Source organism: Miniopterus natalensis, chromosome 12, assembly GCF_054644295.1.
Source record: "Miniopterus natalensis isolate mMinNat1 chromosome 12, mMinNat1.hap1, whole genome shotgun sequence".
Taxonomy (NCBI): domain Eukaryota; kingdom Metazoa; phylum Chordata; class Mammalia; order Chiroptera; family Miniopteridae; genus Miniopterus; species Miniopterus natalensis.
In genome coordinates, this window is record NC_142092.1 from 33,477,891 (window position 1) to 33,501,376 (window position 23,486).

Consider the following 23,486-nt stretch of genomic DNA (forward strand, 5'->3'; position numbering starts at 1 on the left):
AGTTTAAAATGTTGATACAGTAAAACCTTGATATAATGGAATAATTCAGGTGAGGAGGTGTCGGTTAAAACTGAAAGTCCATTACAGAATAAAGTAGGTTTTCCAAATTCATGTTAAAACTTTGACATCTTGGTTAGTTTACCTGTTTTTACTTATGTAGACACATTTGTGTAATTAAAATTAAGTATGTATGAAAAGTTTAATTTCACAGAAAAGTTTTCTATATGTATTACTGTAATTTTAAATTTATACTGAATAGGTCTAGTAAATGCGTGCATTCACTAGTCACCTCGAGTAAACAAATGCACACAGCTGGGGCATGGCTTAGTGTGTGTAGGAATGTCAGAGGCAGGAGTTAAAACTGCTGCAGAAAGTCACTCCACTGGATAACAGAGCCAATTACCATGCTCCATGTGGCATGGTGACGTGCTAATCATTCACTGAACACTGTTTAGCAGCCATGACTCTTAGATTTAAATATGTAGACTATAGTTGTAGATATGTAATATTTATTTATGTTGGTGAAATTACTACAGTGTTTTTTCCAACATATGACCTATTGGCTAAAATTTGTTTAAAAAAACAGTGAATAAATAACAAAAAATAACTTGTAAATTTAATTATAAGCAAATCTTGGTTAAAAGCATTTTAAAATTAACAGGGTGTTAATTTTCACATATGACATATGGACTGGAAATTTTGTTCTTTAAATCCGAAGTCCATTAAATCAAGGTTGACAAAATCGAGGGTTTACTGCACCTCTACTCAGGAGTCAGAATGGTGGAAGGGAGTGGGTAGTGAAGATCTATGTGCTTATTTAGATGGACACGTAATTGGGATATATACAGTTGGGAATAAGTACCAGTGGAACTAAGGAGACAGCAGAGCTTGCCACATGTGACCTATGGACCATTTCCATCAAATTCATCAGCTGCTTAATAAAAACACAGATTCTTCAACCTTACCCTAGTCCTGAATCAGCATCTCTGTGGTGTGGCCCGAAAACTGCATTTTAAAATCAACAATCAACTCCGGATGATTTATATGTCCAATAACGCATAACATTCACTGACAATGCAAGACTATGAGAGAGTGGTTGGTTCATTCATTCATTCACTCACAAAACGCGGAGGGCACACAAAATGCCAGGCTCTTTGCCAAGTGCTAGGGACTAAAGTCCAAGAAGGTACTATTGCTGCTCCTGGAAGCTCAGTCCAGTGGGTGGAAAGGAGGCTGACAGATGGATAACTGAATAAATAATTATGATACAATATAAAAGTATTATAATGAAGGAATGTGCACAGTTTTATGAGTAAAGAGGAGGAAGTCACTAATTCAGCCCAGGAATGCTTAGGAGGCTTCTGGGATAAGGGGACTTTTGAATCATATTTGGGGGGGGGATGAGTAGGAGCAGGCCTGATGGAAAAGAAAACAATGCATTTCAAGCATTTTTTTAAACATTTCATGACATTAGACATTAGGTTTCCATACTCCTACTTTAAGTATTTTAACCATCAAGCTACCCAGTTTCTTTACAACAGATATAGCTAGAAGAGCAAAGAAAAAGGTGACTTAGTCCTGAGCTCTGACATTTGCTAGCTGTTTGAGTTCAAGTACATTAGTTAACCAGGCTGGGTCTTAGTTTAATTACACGTAGAATGAAGGGGCTGGGCTATGTGATCTCCGAGGTGGGCACTCTTCCAACCCTAATTGGCAAAGATGCTCAAGAATCTCCCGGCGGAACAGTCAGCACCGTGATCTACACCAGCAGCTGCGCGAGGAAACCAAACAGCCCCGGAAGGCTTTGCTCTGGCTCACGGTGAAAGAAAATCCATTCACTGTGCTGGTATGGTTAGCAGCCAGGATGGCTGGAAGGGTTACAAAAGAACAGAAGAAAAAACCTTGTCTCCAAGTATTTAAAGAAGTTTCAGTTTTTCCTGAATCTGACATGTTTTAAACAATAGTGAAAAGGGTAGAATAAAGAAAAGCAAACATATAATTTACTCTTAGTAACCAATACTTGACTATAAAACACTCAACAAATACAAAGTATAAAGTACACAGCTAGTAATAAATAATAATTGTGGACATTTGTGGGTGGCATATGTAGCCACACGCACATGGTATAACTGAACCTTACAAAACTGACCTTGTTCAGGACTAGAAATGATTTATACCAAGTAAGCACTAAAAGAATATCACCCCCAAAGTTTCTGAATTAGAAGGTTAGGGCAATGTAGAGTTAAAAAAATAATAAAGGTTTTAAAATTTGTTGTAAGTAGAAAAACTAGCTCTGAATGATGTAAATAACACAGGGTTGGATCAGAGTGTATGGCACGTATAAGGTCCGAAAACACAGGGCTGGCTCAAGAGGTCATAGTCCTGCAGCTGACCACACAGAAATGATTGAAGGCTTTTTCTGAGGTATAGCCTCAGATACTTTTAGTAAAGCACACCTTTAAATTTAAAAGGCTACAAAATGAATTTCTATAGCAAATTTTACATGTGTATTACATAATGTGTATTATATAATATCTATTCACATATGCATCTCTATCCTTTCATATACATACATACATATTTTGAGCAATAAAGTCTTTTTTTTTTAATCTTCACTTGAGGACATGCTAGAGGGAGGGAGGGAGGGAGAAAGCGAGAGACATCGATGTGAGAGAGAAACATTGATTGGTGTTGCTTTCCATACACACCCGACTGGGGATTGAACCCTTAACCCAGGTACGTGCCCTGACACGGAATCCAACCGGCAATGTTTCCATGCACAGGACGACGCTCCAACCAACTGAGCCACTCCAGCTGGATGAGCAATGAGGTCTTGAATGAATTTCTCAGAAGTTTTCCAGCCTAAGGCTTCATAACAAATATTTCAGGTTTAGAGTTTCTCATATTTTCCATCTCTTCTCATAAACAGACATGCCATAAATGTACAACTTCTGTAAAGATGACTCAACAGGTGGAAACATGACTATGAAGAGACATGTGCTCCTTACAAGCAAGCTGGAGAATTTACGTTTCCTCCTCACGTGGGAGTCCAACACTTGGAAGATTCCTCTGAATACAGAAGAGTATTCATTAGATGACTTAAGTGTTTGAGGGTTCCCACAGCAAGCCTAGAGCAGGAAGATTGCTCAGTGTCTCCAGGATCTCTGTAAGGCATCCTCTCCCCCCAATCCTTGTTTATCACGCTCTACGTTAGTTTCTTTCCTGATATAATCACCTAAAAGAACACCTGTAAATATCAAGTGCTTTTTGTTCCTGTTTAAAGAAAAAAGGGTCTCTTCAGAAAAAATGTGTTAAGACATAAAGAAAGAGCTCTAACATATGTAAACTGAAGTCCCAAAAGAGGAGAGACAAAACAGGTGCAGAAGTAATATTTAAAGAAATATTGTTGACAAAAAATACCAAAGATGCAGATTCAGGAAGGTCTACTAACGCCCATCTGAATCAATAAAGAAAATCAACCTAGACACATCACTGTAAAAATGCTGTAAATCAAAGAGAAACTTTAAATGTTCTTGAAAAAATTTGGGGAAAAGATATATTACCTTCAAAGACATATTAAAGGCATACTGCTTCAAAGTGCAATAATAAGACTAATAAGTGATTTCTCATATAAAAAAGTGAAATCCAAAACCCAACGCAATGACATCTTTAAAATGCTGAAAGAAAACTACCAATCTAGAATTTTCTACCGAGTGAAAATACCCTTCATAAATAAAGGATAAAGACTTCATCAGATAAACAAAAGGTGAGAGAATTTATTACCAGCAGAGATATACTAAAAGAAATAGTAAGAGAATTTTTCAGGTGGAAGGAAATGATCCCAGATGGAAGCACAGAAATGCTGAAAACAATGAATTATGCCAACAGGGCAAATGCTTAAGTAAATCTCAGTGATAGTGACTATACAAAGTAATTATAATAATGATAATAATGTGGAGTTTAAAGTATACATAGAATTAAATACATGTCAACAACACAAAAGGTGAGGGAGTAAATGGAGTTCATATATTCTAACGTTCTTCCACTGTTTGGGAAATCGTAAAAGTACCACTTAATATTAGAATTCTAATAACTCAAATATGTATTGTTTTAATCTCTATGGAAACAAGAGACAGATTGAGAAAAAGAAAAGACACAGCAAGATTATACATTTAAACTCAAATATACCAGTGATTATATTAAATACAACCAGATACATTCTCCAATCACAAGACAAAAATCATCAAATTACATAAAAAACTTTGCTACTTACAAGAGACATACTTTACTGTTTAACAGATTTGTTGAGGTATAGTTGACATGCAGTGTACTGCATATATTAAAAGTATATTTATAAGTTTAACACATGTGTACACCCATGAAACCATCACGTCAGTCACAAGGTTTCCTCAAACCTCTTCTTAATCTTTCGCCCTGCCCCCAGTTAGCCACTAATTTGCTTTCTGTCATTATAGATTAGTTTGCATTTTTTAAGAATTTTATATAAATGGAATTAGACAATTTAGCTCTTCTTTTATCTGGATTTTTTTTACTCAGCATAATTATTTGGAGATTTATCTATGTTTTTGACTCTGACAAATAAAGTTGCTATAAAACAGTCATGTGCAAGTCTTTATATGGACATATTCTTTCATTTCTCTTGGGTAAATGCCTAAATAAACTGTTTACAAAGTGGTGAAAAAATTATGCAAAAATAGCCAAAAGAAAGATGGTGTAGCTATAGTAATACCAGGCAAAAAGTACTTTAAGGCATTGAAAATTTTGGTTTGGACATACTGAGTTTGTAGAGTTCAATGAGGACTCCAAGTGAAGGTCAAGTTGGCAGTTGGATAAACACAACTGGAGCAGAAATGAGAGGTTCAGGTTGCAGATGTAAATTTGGCCAAGCTTGAGCTTGAGGCTGTTTTTCTAGTAGGGGTGCGAGATCTCCATCTCTCCAACTATGGTTTCTCACCCATTTCCCTAGCAACCCACCATCAAGATGGCCACACATGGTGCCTGCAATGGTGCGGTTGCAATCTGTGGTCTTAGAGCAGAGCCACACAACCTAGCTAAAATGCAAATAAACCAGCCTCTCAAAACAAATGATCCTCCATACGTTTTGGCTTTGATGAGTTCAATCTCTGAGGAAAATCCAGGTCATAAGAGCTCTCAGCAAGATGGTCAAAGATCTTCAAAGCTGTGTCTGACTCACAGAAGAATTTGTGGAATGAAATTTAACAGACTCATGAAATAAAAATAGGTATGCTTCTAGATGTTGAGAAAAACTTCCCAGTGATTAGGACTGTGGAAGGTTCACATAGCCTTTTAGTGAGAACAGAAAGTCATGCGAGTATCGCTGAGGGCTTACATTCCTTCGGGCCCTGTGCTGAGCATTTGATGTGGACCATTTCACAGAATCCTCACAACAACACTGAACCAAGTTTATCTTCCCCTTTCAGCAAAGGCAAAACTCAGGGCTGGAAATGTCTGGAGTTGGGGTTTGAACTCAAGCTATCTGACTTCAAAGACCATGCTCTTAGTCATTATGATTATATAAACTTTAAAAATGTACTTAAATATAAACACACTACTTAAAAATATATAGAAGGAAAAACACTAGAAGGAAATCCTATTCACAGGTACGTTAAGAGGCAGGATAATAGGGTGGTGGTGTCTTTTTCTATTCTCTTTTCTTTTTCCAAATTGTGCTGTGCTTTCCATAATTTTATGACAGAAATCATGTGCACACATACGCACACACACGCATTTTTAACCTACAATGCTGTCAGCTTTCTGAATAATGTAAATTCTTCTGTTGAGACACAGGAATGAGACTGAACATCTTAAGAGTCTCTCGAGGGCTCCTTTCACCATTGCTATTTCGTTTCCAAGTCTCCTCCCGGGATTTCCAAATAAAACTGTGTTCTCAGCATGCTTTGAGTTTCTGTCCCCACTTCCTGATCTACCTGGATTCAGTTAAACTCAACAAACACTGTTGGGTGCTAATGATTAAAAGCACCTCGTTTCTCTACTCTGGTTTGTGATTTATCTAAGTTATTTGTCCTGGACATGGCCAGCTCCTTGGCCATTTAGAGGCTACATGCTGTATTTTCATCCAGGGCCATACAATGGGGCTTTGTTTTCAGATATGCTGGCCAGCTCAGTGAATTAGCAGAATTTCTGTGTCTTAGTGAGGTGGCTTCAGTAAGGCTCTGGCAGCCCTTCTGGCAACAGCTACCCAAGGTGACTGCAGCTATGAATTAAAAATGCCTTTTGCACCCAGCCGGTGTGGCTCAGTCCGTTGACCCACGCACCCCTTGCACCAGGAGGTCACCCGCTCCATTCCGATTCCTGGTCAGGGGACATGCCTGGGTTGCGAGCTCCCCGGTGAGGGGCATGCAGGAGGCAGCCGATCAATGTTCTCTCTCACTGATGTTTCTCTCTTTCCCTTCCCCTCTCTAAAAAAATCAATAAAAATATGTTTAAAAAATGCCTTTTGCTATTAGGTAAAATGGGGAGATTATAATTCCTTCCATTTTTGTAGTCTCCTTCGTCAAATTGTGAGATGACTGAGAAAGCTTTTTTGCCCTTGAACACAGGCTCAGCCTGTGGTGAACAACTGAACTAAGTTGAGGGCTGTAAGGCTGGTTTTATTTTTGTGCGCGCCCTACACTGCAATGGTCCTCAAAGTGTGGTCCCCCGACCAACATCAACATCCCGTTACAAATGCAATTTCTTGGGCCTCAGCCCAGAACTACTGAATCCTAAACTTTGGGGGTGGGGGCCAACAATCTATGTTTTGATGAGCTCTCCAGGAAACTCTGACACATTCTCAAATCTGAGAGCTACTGCTCTATTTTCACCAAATTCCAGCTCTACCGGCCAGCCCTCCCCTGCCTTTTACTCCTCTCTCAGAGACTTTGGGCCCTTCCTCAGCCCAACTAACCCTGCCCAGCTAGTTAATTTGAAAATTAAGGTTCTAACAGACATTCTTTCAATGGTGCTTATATTTCCTACTTAGTCAGATTTAACTAATATATGCCACTTTATACAAATACTTATTGCACCTCAAAATAACCCCTCCCCCTGTCGCCTTTTTGCCAGGTCCAAAACCCTCTCCACCTTTCTCACAATTTATTTTAGGCTGAAGAATGAGAATGTCGCTTCTTAAACCAGAGGGACTGTACTGTCCCTAAATGTACAAGCTACAAATGGTTAACTACTGTTTACTTTAGGAAAAAGCTCTGAAATGAGGGGAGCTAGTGACTAGAAGGGGGAATGATTTGGAAAAAAGAGCAAGGTTAGGAACACTGTAGAATGAACGGAATCTCTTGGGTAAGAAGAATACGAAGGAAACATGAGAGATGCACCCAGATGTCTGACAGTGATTTATTCTTTCAACGAATATTTATTGAGTACCCACCCATTCGAGGTCCTACAGTGAGGAAAGTAGACCAAGTCCCTGCTCTTAAGGAGCGTGTATCTGAAGGTGCGCTGATGCCCAAGCTTCTGCCTCATTATTTTATATCAAGCATTGTTCTATCCAGTAATCTTCCAGCTCCTAGCACCACTTGCTTCATGAGCGTGGTTACTAGAGGTAAGAGAATCTTTTGGTGCCATTATGGGAGGGGAGGAGATGGTTGAAATGAGGGAAAATTATTCAAAAAGGAAAGATAACCAGACCCCACCTCAACTAACCAAATTTAACCACTCGCAGAGCAAAGGAAATCTCCCTGAGGCTTCTAAATTTTATATCTTTATAGGTTCCAAGTGTTATGTATTTCTATAAAGCCAAAAACATTTTCATAACAGCTCTCTCATGATACGTCGTATCTCCATTTTACAGAAAAGGAAACTGAAGCAGGAAAGAGTTGGGTGACGGAATCCAGTTCTGAAGTAGAGCCTATGTGTTGTGACCTAAGGGACCAAGTCTTCCTCCCCTAGGACTCCACCCCCACCCCACCCCCTTGCCTGGTCAGGCATATTTACAGTCATTTAACTTCAACACTAATCATTTTCCAGAAGGAAGGCTCAGCCTCCTGACAACATTTTCTGGGAAGCCACCATGCCCTTTGTCATTTCAGCAAATATCTTTTCCTGCTGGAGTCAGAAAGAGGCATTATCGTGTTCTACGTTATTTCTTAGGCAGTATTTTTTCATAATATTATAATAATAGAATATTAGAATAATATTATACTTCTTGCATAAAATTTATTTATACTTAATATATAAAATATTATGATAATACTATACTTATTTATACTAATGGGTGTAAATTATTCTTTTTTTGTTTTGTTTTGTTAATCCACAGGAACATTTTTAAAGAGACATATGGCAAACGTGAAGATTGTATATAAAGAAATTAATTTTTCTCCATTGATTTCTTCCTTCCTATTCATCGTTGTTTTTCTGTTTCTGTTTTTAAATATGTTTTTATTGATTTCAGAGAGAAGAAGGGAGGGAGAGGTAGAAATATCAATGATGAGTCATTGATTGGCTGCCTCCTGCACGCCCCCTACTGGGGATTGAGCCCGAAACCCGGATATGTGCCCCGACTGGGAATCGAATCATGACATCCAGGTTCATGGGTCAATGCTCAACCACTGAGCAATGCCAGCCGGGCTCATTATTCATCTTAAAATCAAAACCATCAGGGGTCTCAAAATAATTATAAGGATGACCTAAATTCATTTTATTTAGCCTCCTAGAAAATTATGCAAAATACTAGTAATTGGGCACATATATGACAATCTTTCCTTTTATGTATTGAGGCTGTGTTTCTTTTAAAAATTTCTTCTTCTAAGAAAACTTTAATATGAAACCTCCAGATTTTCAAGTTAGTACCATAACAACAAGGCTAACTCAACAAACTTTGAACACCACCTTTGCCATCCCTGTCCTGGAATCCTTTCCCTTCAGGCGGTGAGCCTCAAGCTTTAGCATACCTAAGGATCAGCTAGGGGACTGGTCAATGATGTAGACATCTGGGCCCCATCTCCAGAAATTCTGATTCCTGAGTCTGAGCATGGCCAGAATCTGCATTTTTAACAACCCCAGGGGTTCAAGCACAGTCCACCTAAGCATACTTCAGAATAGGCAACAATTGCCTTGTGGACTCAAAGCCAATGAAAAACTTGACTGAGAAACCTAGCTCCCTGCTAGACCAACCTGGGCCTCTCAGGTAATAACACATACTTGGTGCTCACTCGGAAGGAACTAGGAGAATGTGCATCTACGAGGCTCTGTCTATAATTTCCCACTTCCTCAGCAGGGGAATTACTTATTCATAAGGCAGTGAGGTCAAGGCTCCCAGGATACCCCAAATAAATATTTTCCTCTTCACTGCTATGTAAACATGCTCAAGGCACTTTAGATCACAGAAGTTAAAAAAGAGAAAAGGGAAAGGAGGAAGGAAGGAAGAAAATGAATTTTTACAGGAAAAAATAAAAGAAAGGTAAGTGGGGTGAACTGCACAGTAAATGCGGAGTAACTACTGGGTCTGCTTCGGAAGGCACGTCCTCAGCTGACCCAGCATACTGGCCAGGAACCAAGTAGCAAGCGTTGGGAATTATTCATTTTCTGGCCTTATGTTCTCTGAGAAGTGCATGAAGGTTTAGAAGGATGGTCTTGTTCATAGACCTTGATCTGCAACGAACTGTGGAACGGAACTGTATCCCTCGGTGAGACCTTGCCAACTAGATTCTTCTTCAGTAGCCACCCCCACACCACCAAGGGTTTGCGAGTTCTGCCCCGGGTCTGGCTGTTACATTAAGAATGTATCTTACTGTTGTTATGTTTCCTATTGAAATGCTCTCCTATGCAGTTACCCAAACTAAACCCACAAGGAAAGGCACTTTCCTAAAAATTAGCTTTCTTTTTACCTTCAACAAGGGAATAACAGCTTTAACTTCCTACAGTTCTAGAATACTTTGTGCTTTAAAAGCTTCTTGCTTTTCAACACAATTCAAAATCCTGGCCTCACCTTCTTTCCTCAATGCATGAGTGTGCAGTTAGCATCCCTGAGGGCGATCAAGTGCCTGTGCACCAGGTGACTGTGCTAAACATGCTGAGCTGAAGTTAATACACGGGAATCGACACGAATGAGATTTTAGAAATAAAAGGCTAAAACCAGTTTCTGGAATGAAATGGTGGAGAGGACATGTGGTGGGTGCAAAGCCAACGCCCACACAGCTCTTCCTGTGGCATCTCTTTTGGTCAAGAACAAGGTGTGCCCCACCAGAAGGCAGCTGAACGTGTCTCCAGCTTTGCTGGTCCCTCATTTTCGAGTCTCTCATTTTAGGAATAGCTTTCAGAGCCTTACAAAGGCTCACCTTCCCCACCCAGAGCCTCATGCTATGAAGACAAGTCAACAGTGCCTAAGGAGGTTAGGGGACAAGTCAACACTCGGTAAAGCTGAAGGGCTGCCTAAAGCTGACAGGCCTGGCAAGTGGCAAAGCTGGGACGAAAACTCCATTTTCTTAATGCCCAAGAAAGAAGACTGTGGTCCTTTTCCTAAAGAAAGCTGCTTTAAGTGGTCACAATGGGCAGAAATCTATGTGTTATGATTTAAAAGGAACAAAAATCCCTGACCAACTACTACTTGCAATGCTTGTAATTCCCACCACTCTGAAGCTTATAGAAGTGTTTCATTGGGTTGAGCGACCAGTGACTTTAGACAATAATATAGAAACTAAACCCACTATGGTCTCAGATCACTGTATCAGCTTAATCTATTTCCACTAATCTCATACAGGAACACTGAGGAAATGAAGCCCAGACCATCCCAGGGGGGGATAGGGGGCTGAGGAAGACAATGAGTCCCCAAAGCGATGGTGGGAATGGGGATCCAGTCCTTTCCCAGGAGAGATGGAGAGTAAAGAAGGTAAAATCAGGCTTTCAAGGCTAATCTCAGGCAAAAGCATTTTGGATCAAACTCTTGTCCCAAGGATAGAATAATGCACTCTGTGTCTTGGGACACCCTAGGATGAACTTTGTCCATTTCCCAGTTTTCCTTAGATTAGAAAATGAGTTAGTTTAAATGCATGTTGGCTACAAATAAAAATTAACAATAAAAGCCTGCTCTGATATATGTAAGAAAGTCTACATAGGAAATTTTTTATAATAAGAAAACCTATTAAGATACACAAATTCCAGCTATAAAAACAGTATGGGTATGCAAAGTGCAGCATAGGGGATATAGTCAATAATATTGTAAAAACTATGCATGGTGTCAAATGGATACTAGACTTATCTGGGTGATCACTTTGTAAGTTATATAAATGTTTAACCAGTATGCTGTACATCCGAAACTAATATGATATTGTATGTCAACTGTAATTAAAAAGTAAATTTTTTAAAAAAAATAAGCAAATCTAACAAGAAATTATCTTTAATATCTTCATGATAACTTACATAATAATCATTTTCCAACAAATGATGGCCTTGGTTCAAATCCTGCTTCATCACGTACTAACTGTATGATCTTAGACAAATTAGTTGATCCTCTTAAACATGGTGGAGTGGCAGAACCATGGAGACACACAGAGAGGAGGCGATAAGCACACGTTGTAAAGCAGTAGGAGCCACGAGTTAGCAGAAACCATGAGATGGAAGATGTCGACAGGGCTAGCAGAGGGGGAAGGTGAGCAGGTAGAGAAAAGAGGGAAAGAGGGAGACTTGGAGTCTTAAACTTGCAAGACTGTAGGAATTCCGCCCAAATGTGGCCTCACACCTGGATGCCTTATGCAGTGAGCAACCCACGCAGCCTTACATGAAAGGCCTTGGCACGAACCAGGGCAAAGCCATTTGGACATGTGAGGGACTACTCAGCTCCAGGCCATCATTGCCATGTAGGAGTATACGCCTAGTGTTACTGGAAATCTGGATTTTCATGTGAAATCTGCACTTTGTATATATTGGCAGGGAGGGGAAAAAAGAAAGAATTACTCTTGGATCTGCAGACCCAATTCTGGCTAAGTAGTTTCTTGTTCTCCTTACTTTGTGGTGTATCCTTAAAATAATTAACTATTAATTGAGTTAACCTAAAAGTATCTACAATTGTTATAGCCTAGAAAGGCTTGCTACTACGAATAACTACTATTACTACAATTAACAATGCTAGATCATACAATGAGTGCTTACTCTCTGACAGGGACTGTTTTAATTTGCCCATTCAAGCCTCACAACAATCCTTTGAGACTGGTATTACTACCTCCACTTTACAAATTAGGAAACTAAGGCCAAGAAAGGCTAAGTAACTTGTATTAATAAGTTCCAATAGGAGTTAAACTTCTGGCATTTTTGTTTCCAGCAGCTTAGCAACGGAAAGCTTAATGTGTGAAAGCTTTCCCAAGAAGGGATATTAAACTTTACCCTGACTATTGAGAACAGGTTTTGGCTTGTTGCTGAGACTTTGAACCCAGCTCTAATGTCATTAATCCTTCCATGGGTGAGCAGTCTTGGAATATGTTCCAAATGTAATTCAAATAACCACATTAGCAATGGGAAAAAGATTTAAGAGCAATTATTGAAGGTTGATTTTTCATCAACCATGATTCTTTTTTGTGTATATTTTTTCTCTTTGTGTTTCACCAAAAAACAAATCCCAAGCACAATAAAAGCAAAGCCCTTTGAAGTCCAAAATCTGTAATACGCCAAATATTTTTCCAGAATATCCAGAATATGGGATGGGGAGGGCAGAGGAGGTACCTGAAACAGAAATTTCATTCAAATTGTTGTTGTTCTTTTGTTTTCTTAATCCTCACTTGAGGATATTTTTTCTATTGAATTTGAGAGAGAGTGGAAGGGAGGGGAAAAGGAGGAGAGGGAGAGGAGAGAGAGAGAGAGAAACATCGATGTGAGAGAGACGCATAGATTGGTTGCCTCCCACACGGGCCTGACTGGGGTGGGGGATCGAACCTGCAACCCAGGTACATGCCCTTGACTGGGAATCGAACCCGAGATCCTCTGGTGTGCAGGCTGACGCTCTAACCACTGAGCCATGCTGGCCAGGGCTCATTCAAATTTTTAATCAAGCTCTTTTCGTATCAGTGTTTCATATACTATCTATTTTTTAAACACTATTTTTATTGTTGACACTATTACAGACTTCCCCCTCCCACCCCCTTTGCCCACCTCCACCCCCCCTTCCCTCTGGCCGTCACCACACTGTTGTCTGTGTCTATGGGTTGAGCATATATGTTGTTTGGCTAATCCCTTCACCTTCTCTCATCCAGTCTCCCCCTCCCCCTCCCTTTCTGACAGCTGTCATTCTGTTCCATGCATCCATGGCTCTGTTTCTATTTTGTTCGTCAGTTTATTTTGTTCATTGGACTCCACATATAAGTGAGATCATACGCTATTTGTCTTTCTCTGACTGTCTTATTTCACTTAGCATAATGATCTCCAGATCCATCCGCATTGTCACAAAAGGTAAGATTTCCTCCTTTTTTACAGGGTAGTATTCCATTGTGTAAATAGTTTTTATCTACTTATCTACTGATGGATGCTTGGGTTGTTTCCAGATCTTGGCTATTGTAAATAATGCTGCTATGAACACAGGTGTACATATATTCTTTCAAATTGGTATTTCGGGGTTCTTAGGATATATTTCCAGAAGTAGGATCGCTTGGTCAAAAGGCAGTTACATTTTTAATTTTCTGAGGAAATGCCATGCTGCCTTCCACAGTGGCTGTCCCAGTCTGCATCCCCACCAGCAGTGCACCAGGATTCTCCACACCCTCGCCAGCGCTTGTTTGTTGATTTACTGATGGTGGCCATTCTGACAGGTGTGAGGTGACACCTCACTGTAGTTTTAATTTGCACCTTGCTGATGATTCGTGACTGAGCATTTTTTTCATGTGTCTCTTGGACATCTGTATGTCCTTTTTGGAGAAGTGGCTATTGAGGTCCTTTGCCCATTTTCTAATTGGATTGTCTTCTTGCTGTTGAGTTGTATTAAGTTCTTTATATATTTTGGAATTAATCCCTTACCAGATGTATCACTGGTTGAATATGTTCTCCCACACAGTGAGTTCCCTTTTCATTTTGTTGATGGTTTCCTTTGCTGTGCAGAAGCTTTTTAGTGTGATGTAGTCCCATTTGTTTATTTCTTTCCTTTGTTTCCCTTGCCCTAGGAGACGTATCAGCAAAACTATTGCTACAAGAAATGTCTCAGATTTTACTGCCTATGTTTTCCATAAAAATCCTAGAAGAAAACAATCCTAGAAGTAAAATAATATATTATCTTGACCAGCACTCTCCATCCCCAGACTCCCCGCTTCTTCCTAGAAACTAGGTCAACTCAGTTGTATCAGAAAAGAAAACCTTCATTCTCCAGCTTCCTATCTCTCCCCTTCCCTGCCACCCAGCCTCCACTTCCTCCACTCCCTCACACTCCCTAATCCAGTGTTCTCAAGCTTCCACCCTCTACAGAAGCTGTCCTTGACACAGCCACGGATGACCTCTTTCTAGTCCTGTTTTAAATTAACCTTTCTGTTGCATCAGACATTGCTGACCTTCTCTATCCTTCCTGGGGCCCCACCCTGGGATTATACACATACTATCAACTCTACTAGTCAACTGTCCGCAGTTTCTTGAATTGGTTTTCCTCCCCTTTATGCCCCTTAGTTGTTCAATCCTAAATGGTAGTACTTGGATGCATCTGGGATTGAGGGGTGAAGAATCAGCAGCTGCACCAGATGAGTAAATCTTATTCCTAAAACATAGGAAGCACTGAAGAAAAAAAAGGGAGACTCCCAGTAATGAAAAACCCAGTATTACATCAGCGTTAGCGTACCCTGTTGTGAGGAGTCTACTTGTGAGTATTTTCTGCAGAGTAGATAGATTATTATAAATGGCCTTTTCTCACAGGAAATCAGTTGCTTTAATGGTTTCCTTCCTTCAAGGGACAATGTCAAAGCTGTTGAGTCTCAAACTGCCCATTTTGATCATTCAGCTCACATGGAAAAATTCTCCCTAAAGAATGCAGAAAGGAATTTCTATAAAGCAATTAATTTACTCTCTTTTGCCCAACTGAAAGCAGCAGCGCTTGAGCCTTGGCTATTTCCTGTCAGTTTAATAGTAAACAACCCAGCCCTTCTTGCCCTCACATCTTGAACCCCACATGCTCCAAAAGATATGGTAAGTGCTTGTGCCAGGACATGATGACAACCTAAAAGATCCTTAGTGTAGTCAAGAAGTTCAGATGGTCACAAGACAGGTCTCCTCCTTACAAAGCCAGTCTTCTCAAATAAGAGGGAGGGCCTCTGGGCCAATGGAAACTTTATAGAGTTTTCAGGATGTTATGAATTTTCTTGATGCTATAATCAAAAGCAACAGGATAGCCTTTGAAAGGCCAAAAGTGGCATGGCAGATGAGATACGCTCTAACCAACCAGGAATAGAGAAGGGTTTGATATATTAAATTTTAGAAGGCAAACTTATTGAGGCTGTCAGACTGGTAGAGTATATGCCATTGCACTGCCTTTTTTCGTTTACCTTCGTAGGAGGAATAGGCTGTGGTCTGAGCAGACTGAGCCTTGGATGATGACTCGTCTTTGCACTGTGTACAGAGTCTGCCCTCAGAGATGAGAAGTCAGCAGGCAAATCCAGGATGATGCGAATACTCTAGCGAAGGCAGTTCTCTCCCCAGAAGTCATGCCATAGGGCCATCTCCGGTCGTGAAAGCTTGCCATTGGCCCAAGAGCCAGGGCAACTTCCCAGTGGTCCTTTGCTTCCATTTTCACTCCATCCTGTGAGGTGCCAGGTAAGGGAAGCATTTCCAGCAGGGCAACAGTTCCAAGGACAAGCAGGGTCAAGGAGAGAAATGAGAACACGCACTGGGGTCAGCTTGGGAGAGTGTGATCTCCCTGCTCTAGTATAATCCTCCTTCCCTAAGTCTGCTCCATTCTGCACTCACCTCACTCTGTCTCCTAGAGTGAAGTAAGGAAGTGCCCGTCCATGAGATCATGATGTTTCTGGTAAGTCCCCATATTCCAGAGTCAGTTTTGCTTCCTCAGGTAGCGATCCTGCATTTGGTAACAGCATTGTCTCAGGAAAATGCAAGTAACTGTATGTGCAATAACCTACTAAATGCTTGCCAGCCACAAACCAATTCGTGCTGAAGGGTGGAACAGCTGAAGGCTGGATCAGCTGAAGGCTGGATCAGCTGAAGGCTGGTTTTGAAGGTGTTTGGGGAGGAAGAAGATAGACAGGTACAGAGAGAGCCCTGGGTGAGAATCCCAGGACACGCTGGAGTGGGTGAAGCCAAGCAGGGAAGGGAACAGGGTGGTGGAGAATCTACAGGGAGCTTTACTTATGTCCTAATTTCTTCAGGGCCTAGTAGTTGAATCAGAGAGGGGAAAAAGAGAGCACTTGATACAGATGAACGATGCTTCTTTGAAAGGAAGAAATGTAAAATTGACCAAATAAATCTGGTCATGAGTCAGAACAGGGAAATGTTAATCTGTTTTGTCTAAAAGTCACAGGTCAAGGAGAGTATAGGGGGGAAAAGGCAAATCGAGAGAAAGGAGGGGATTCCTTCTGGGGTTCCTGGGACACACCCAGGGTGGAGAGTGAGTGAGGCAATGCGCAACACCTCAGTGCTGGGGGTCCATAGCAAAGTCACCTCAATGAAGCCCTCCACCCCACCAGGTTACTGGAATCTGTACTGTACTAAATACAAGATTCTTTTTCTCGAAGGTATTAAAGTTTCAACACAAAGTTTGCACAGCCTGCTTAGTCAACGTTGTTTCTTCTTTTTTGAATTTAGAGAGGATCAGAAAAGAACTTTTAAATGCAATTTACACTGAGACAATGGAATGGAATTTGAAATATTTTAGCTTATTATAAACTATAATATTATCAACAGACGTTAAACTGGAAATATTCATTTTTCTGGAGACTGCCACGCTTTGGAAACAAAGATTTCTCTGACATAAAAATAGCCCTTCCATCAGCTCCCTTGGAGGGGGGCACCTGCCCCCAAGAACTTGGTAAGCAGCAACCGGCCTTCTTCAAAATGCACTGGCCCACCTGTCATGATCGACCACAGATGGGGGAGGAAGATGGGGGAGCACCTCCAGTAATTTTGAGCTTCAAACCTCCACAGCATACGTTAGATTTAAGAAATGTGATGGAATTCTAGGGAAGATCATGCAGACCTGGGGAAGTCTGACCACATTACCTAGTTAATTGATTCTTTAATAAATATTCATTAGACATCTACGATATGCTAGGTGTACGCTAGGCTCTAAAGATCTGAAGGGGAACAAAACTTACCCTCCTGAGGCTTCCAGTCTTCTAGGGGCAGGTGGGGAGGGGGGACATTAAACAAACAATCATATAAATTTAGGGTTTCAAATTGTGGTAAATGCAAAGAACAAGCAGTAGAGAGTGCTCTGTGTGTATAAAAGGGGAGTCTAACTTATGGAAGTCTGATCTAAGCTAAATTTAGTGGGTTGTAACCAGCATTTAAAAAAATACAATAGAACAGAAAAGAATAGAAAACTCCAGTGTGCTTTGGAAACAGTACAAGTTGAATATGGTTTCTTGAAACTTTCTGGACTGTGTGTGTGTGTGTGTGTGTGTGTGTGTGTGTGTGAGTGTGTGTGTGAGTGTGTATGTGTGTGTGTGTGTGTGTGTGTGAGAGAGAGAGAGAGAGAGAGAAAGAGAGAGAGAGAACAAGATTGTATGTAAAGTGTACTGCCCTCATGGATTGTGGTGAAGAAATTTTGAAAGCTAATATTAAAGACCAAGTTAACAAGATTGTGAGCAGCAGACAGCACAGTTTATCTCTAAGGATGAAAGACAGAATTGTGGAGAGAAAGGAGGATTGTGGGCCAAGGGGTCCCTTTCATTGACATAGTCTTCCAGGGGGTGGGGGGAGGTGGGAAACACATTTGTTGCCAGAGTCATCTAGATCTGGGCAATGAGATATATGGAACCACTGCCCCCCCGCCCCCCAACTCTGCTTCATCTGGAGCCACCTGAGGCCTCAGGGAGAGTGCAGGGAAGAACGGAAAACATAGCTCTGCAGTCGGGACACGGCGCTTGTCCAAACTGGGGGACCCTGGGAATCTTAATATAAAAAAAAAAAAGCCAACCTGTAAATATTAAACTGTCAGGGACCCAACCAGATCTTTCTTGTTTCTGGGTTTTTTGTTGTTGTTGTTGTTAATACTCATTTTTTCCATTGATTTTGTAGAGAGAGTGGAAGGGAGAGGGAGAGACAGAGAGAGAGAAACATCGATGTGAGACGTGTCACATCGATTGGTTGCCTCCCACACGTGCCCTGACTGGGGCCGGGATTGAGCCTGTAGCCAAGGGAGATGCCCTTGACCAGGAATCAAAACCAGCTAGGGCTTTTCTTTGTTTCTGAAACTCTAATTTCATTGGTAGTAGAGACTAGAACCCAAGTCTATCACCAGGCAGAATCTCTTTCTCTACACTATGTCTTCACAGAGAATGAACAGCACAGTGACTTTCCACCCGGGGGGTTTGCAGTGTGGTTCATGTGTCAATAGCACTCAGGGGTGGAAATGTACAGTGGTTTGAAGGGGCCAGATGTGAATGGAAATGTATTTGTTACACTGAAGCATACAGAAATCACCTCCCAACATCCCAAACATGTTCTCCTCCGTCTGAAAATCAAGTTTCATAAATTATACCACTGAGTTGCCCCTGATGGCTGGGTGGTGTTTTTAGTGGATTGTTTCTAGTTTTGACAATGGGGCGAGGGAAGAAAAAAGTCAGAATCGTTACTTTGAAAATGCATCTTTGTTTCTAGCTAATTTCAGAGAAAAATCAAGTCAGTTTTTGGCCCACTCTCATGGAAAGATAGGAAAAAAACACCATAAAATCATATTCAAGCTGTGAAGAGATACCACCGCAGGATTTTCAGTCTGTAAGGCTACCTCTAGTTGTGTTTAGAGTGGACACTGTCCATCCCTCTTGAAAGTGAATCCTTTGACCCATCTGAGGGGAAACTAAATATATTACAGCATATGGAAAAAACAAGCTCAACAAATTCCACGGCAAGGCCAGGATGAAAACTTATTTCAGCAAGAGAGTTGGCTTACGGGCAGCTATGGTTGGCAATAACAGGTGGTTAGGAGCTTGAGTTGGTCTCAACTAGACCTGGGTTTCCACCACAGCTCTACCACTCACACCTTTGGGTAAGCTGCACAACCTCACTCAGCCTCAGTTTCCAAATCCACACCTTTGGGATAATAAGAACACCCTCAACCTTTTAGGTGGTTATGAGAATTATACAAGCTAATGCATCTGAAGGACATAGTAAGTGCTCAATGAGTGTAAGAATTAATTTTTAAAAAGAATTATTAGTGATCACATTATGTTTCTTTCTTTCCTCCTGATATGACAAGAAATACACTGTTTTTTCCGTTTCTCCTAGTTTGTATTAGTCTTCCCCTGTCAATGAAGACAAATCATAGAGTTGACCTTTCCACTTCTCAGTAAAACAGAATTTTGAAAAAAGCCATCTTCAAGTTGCTATCATTTTGAAAGGCTTAGGTCCAAAATGTCTTGTCAAGGATAGTCTGGGGCCTGGCAGTCATCCTTCTGAGTGGCTCTAATACGCAACAAATTCAGAAAAGGACAGGCAAAGTGATGCTAGCTAAGAAAGGGACTTTACAAAATGTCTAATGTAACCCTATCTCAAGGAAACTGAGACCCAGAGAGTAGAAATGTATGATTCCCCTAAGGTTCTTCAGGTTGTGTGCAGCAACCCCAGAGAGCTGTGTTTGAGAAGAGGCAAAAGATAACCTGACTCATCAGAACTACTTGATGGCAAGGCTCAAGCTGCCCTTCTCTGAGAGGAGCAGCTACTACTTAACAAAACAAAACACTTATAAAAAAGTTACCTATTCGTTCCTTTACTATGGAATAAAGAACTTGCTAATTTCTTAATCTCAAGTGAGAACTATTTATACCAAATCACTTTCTCTTTTCCAAATGATAAGAGGAAAGATAATATTTATCGAATATCAGTATGGTAAGTAATTTCCACATAGTCTCATTTAATCCTCATAACAAACCCATGGAGTAGAATGTTACCTTTTTATCTAACAGATAAGGAAATTGAGGGTCAGAGAAGCTAAGTAACTGGCTCAGAGCTGGTTAGGAAGTGGTGAAATGGGCATCTGAACCCTGGTGTGACTCATATATTCGTGCTCCTTTCAAAATAACTTAATGTTCTCACCCTGGGTTATTATTCTGAACAGCACTTGACACAACTTGACGTTATATTATATATTGACCTGCACATTCATCGATGATCTGTTTCCACCATTGGAACCTAAGTCCCATGAGGGCAGGGTCTTTCTATAACCCCAAACTCTAACATGGTGCCTGTCACATAGTAAGTGCTCAAGAAATATTTGTCACATGGATGGGTGAATGAATGAAGTAGTTAGTGAATTAATAAGGGGATATGACAGAGAATTACATATCAGACTTAAATGTAAATGGTATGAAAAAATGTAAATGGTCCATAACTCTGGCAATAGAAAACAACTGTACTAATAGATTAATAGCTTTTTCTAGGTCATCGTACACTTCCACTTTACTGTCTTTAAGAAAATATAGTATATGATTGTCTAACCACTATGCTGTACACACCTGAAACTAATACAAAATAATATTGAATGTAATTAAAAAATAAAATTTTAAAAAAGATAATTTGGAGAGGTATGAAATGCTGTGGAGAATGAATGCAGGGATAGCAGTAGCAGATTAGCAAATAAGAAAGAGGAAACAGATGGGCCTCAATGATGAGAGATTACAGATTAATATCAAGTTTATATATTAATTTTACTTATACTTATGGTATTAATATAGCTATATAATATTAGATGTTGTAAAGGATATATGTACTATAACATTATATAGAAATAACTTAAGCAAATTTTAAAATAAATTCCATGTAGATATAATTAATACACAATGATTAGTCCCCAAAAGACTTATACATTTAACTGCCTTAAAAAGGCTAGTTTATAGATTCTTGGATATGGCTGGAAATGTTGGTAATTCACGTGAGCATAGCCTAAAATGGGACCAAGATTATCCAGAAAAGCATTCATTTTAAAAACTGTGGCCACAAGGAAACTTAATAAAATAATAATATTTGTCCAAAACAAATTTACCTTTAGGTTCACTGACTCAACCATAATAATAGTTTCAGTTCCATCTTTTGAGGTTGATTTTTTTCTTGAAGGCATCTACAAAAAATTAACCTTACTAACACTTATTTAATCACAAACCATCTCTCAATAACTTTCCCTATGAATTAAAGAAAAGTTCAGGGGTGCCATATTTTCAAATACCTGTATTTTTAAACTTCATTTTAAAAAGAGATGTCACACAAAACTATAGAAGGACAACTGGGGCAGCTGCATGCATCGGGGCAGTCTGTGATTCAATTTCTAGCATTTATCCTGAGAAATCATAAAAAATGTAAGTAAAGGCGAATACATGAATTTATTCAGTGAAATGCTGTTTCTAGTGGTGAATAAATGGAAATAAATGTAGCTCAATAGAGAAATAGTTAAATTGTGGTCTGTCCTCACAATGGAACATTATATATTCATTCAGAAATGTAATACAGGAATATTTAGTGACATGAAAAGTTGTTCATGATATATTTATAAATTAAAAAGCAGGTTAAAAAAAGTATATAAGCATGCTTCCAATTTTGTAGAAAACATGCATGTGTGTATCTGAAAAAAATATAATATCTATCCATTAGATTTTTAAAAGTAATTAACTTAGGTCAAAAAAATCCGAGAGAATTATTATTTTAAAAATATTTGCTATGTGCACTTCTGACTTTTCTATAATTCACATATATAGCTTCTATAATAAAAAGCCATTTTACATTTTAGGAAAAGTTAGGCAACATGTCCACAGGTCTCCAAACTATAACTCTAGTTGCTATTCCTCAACGATTGCACTTCATTTCTTTCTCACCTCTCATGTAAACATCCCTGTGATCACGTGGCGTGCATTACTGACGTGGCTCTACCAAGCTTCCTCTCTAGTCTTTCAGAACTGCCAGAAGTTTCCATAAAACTTATTTTCTGGAAAAGGTAGCAGCGTCTGTCCATCATCTCTTTCAGTAACAGAAAATGTGAAGTCATGGGGAAATTTAACATCCGAATTTCCCTTTTGCGTTTTGCATCTCCTTCCTTACAAGTTTACCATTGTGTGCAGTGTGAATGAATGAGTGTGTTGTACAGGGACAGGCTTTGCAAATGAGTCAAAACCTTATTTTATGCTGTTGTGGTGGCTGTTTTTGAACATTTATCCATCTCTCATTTTTTAAAAGTTGTTTCATTAATATATGTGTGGTGCTCTTTGATTTACGTAGCATTTTCAGAGTTAATATTTCATTTGACCCTGTGATGCCGGTATTATTATTTCTGTTTTACAGATGAGAAAACTAAGACTCAGGGAAGTTAAAGAATTTGTGTATGATGCTCCCATTGAGAATCAGTGAATGGAGTTGGGACAGGAATTTGACTTGTTTGCACCCCCAGGTTCCAACTTGAATGTCTTTGCTGTTTTCTCTCTGCAGTGAGGGCTCTGTGAGTTGTTATTATCACTACAACATGAAGAAGGAAGATTGATTTCAGATTATTAAAATGACTAAAAGGCAAATAAGACAGGAGGATTCAACAGACCCAAAGTGAAGCAGTCACAAAAAGTAAAGTGACTTAACTTCTCATCAAAACTGTCCTGCCATAGAGAGGAGGTTGGACTAGGACACCATGACTCTGCAAGTGGGAGTGAACGTTTTAGAACGCTTCTTTCTCTACATCAGAAATATCTTGCTTCCTGTCAAATAAAATATTAATTCTAAGTTAATCACGCAAAAGCAGTTTAAAAATATAATCTTGTGTTTTTTCCTAAAATATTTTAAAGCTGATTGACCTCAGAAAAAAAACAAATGGCTGAGCGATTTGGCTGTTCATCCACCTGTAGGATTTCTAGAACGTGTCGTTGCACATGGCACTGCTGGGGTCCTTGACTGCGATTAGATTTTAAGTTGTTTTTCTACTATCAGCCACCCTGCCTTACAGGATAATTATGCCTTGTATTCTTACAGTTTCCTCCTAGAATCTCAAGTGCTTCAGCCATATAATTTGGTTTTTGCTTCCCTTGTAGCCTCCACACCCGTATCCCTGTGACTTACACCACATGGTTGTTATGTGTCTGCCAGCAGAGCAGCAAACCAGGCGGACACAGATGTTTATTGGCTCCTCGTTTGTGACTGGAACCCTGTGACACTACTGGCGAGCTGCCTCCCAAATGTTCATGCTTCCCTTTCACAGTGAAGAACTGTTGATGTAAAGTGGCTGCCAGACAAGAACTGTATTCTCCAGCCCTCCTTGGGTATCAATGGGCGGTATAAGTAATCCCCATCAATGGAATGTGACTGGAAGTGGTGTGTACCAGTTTGGA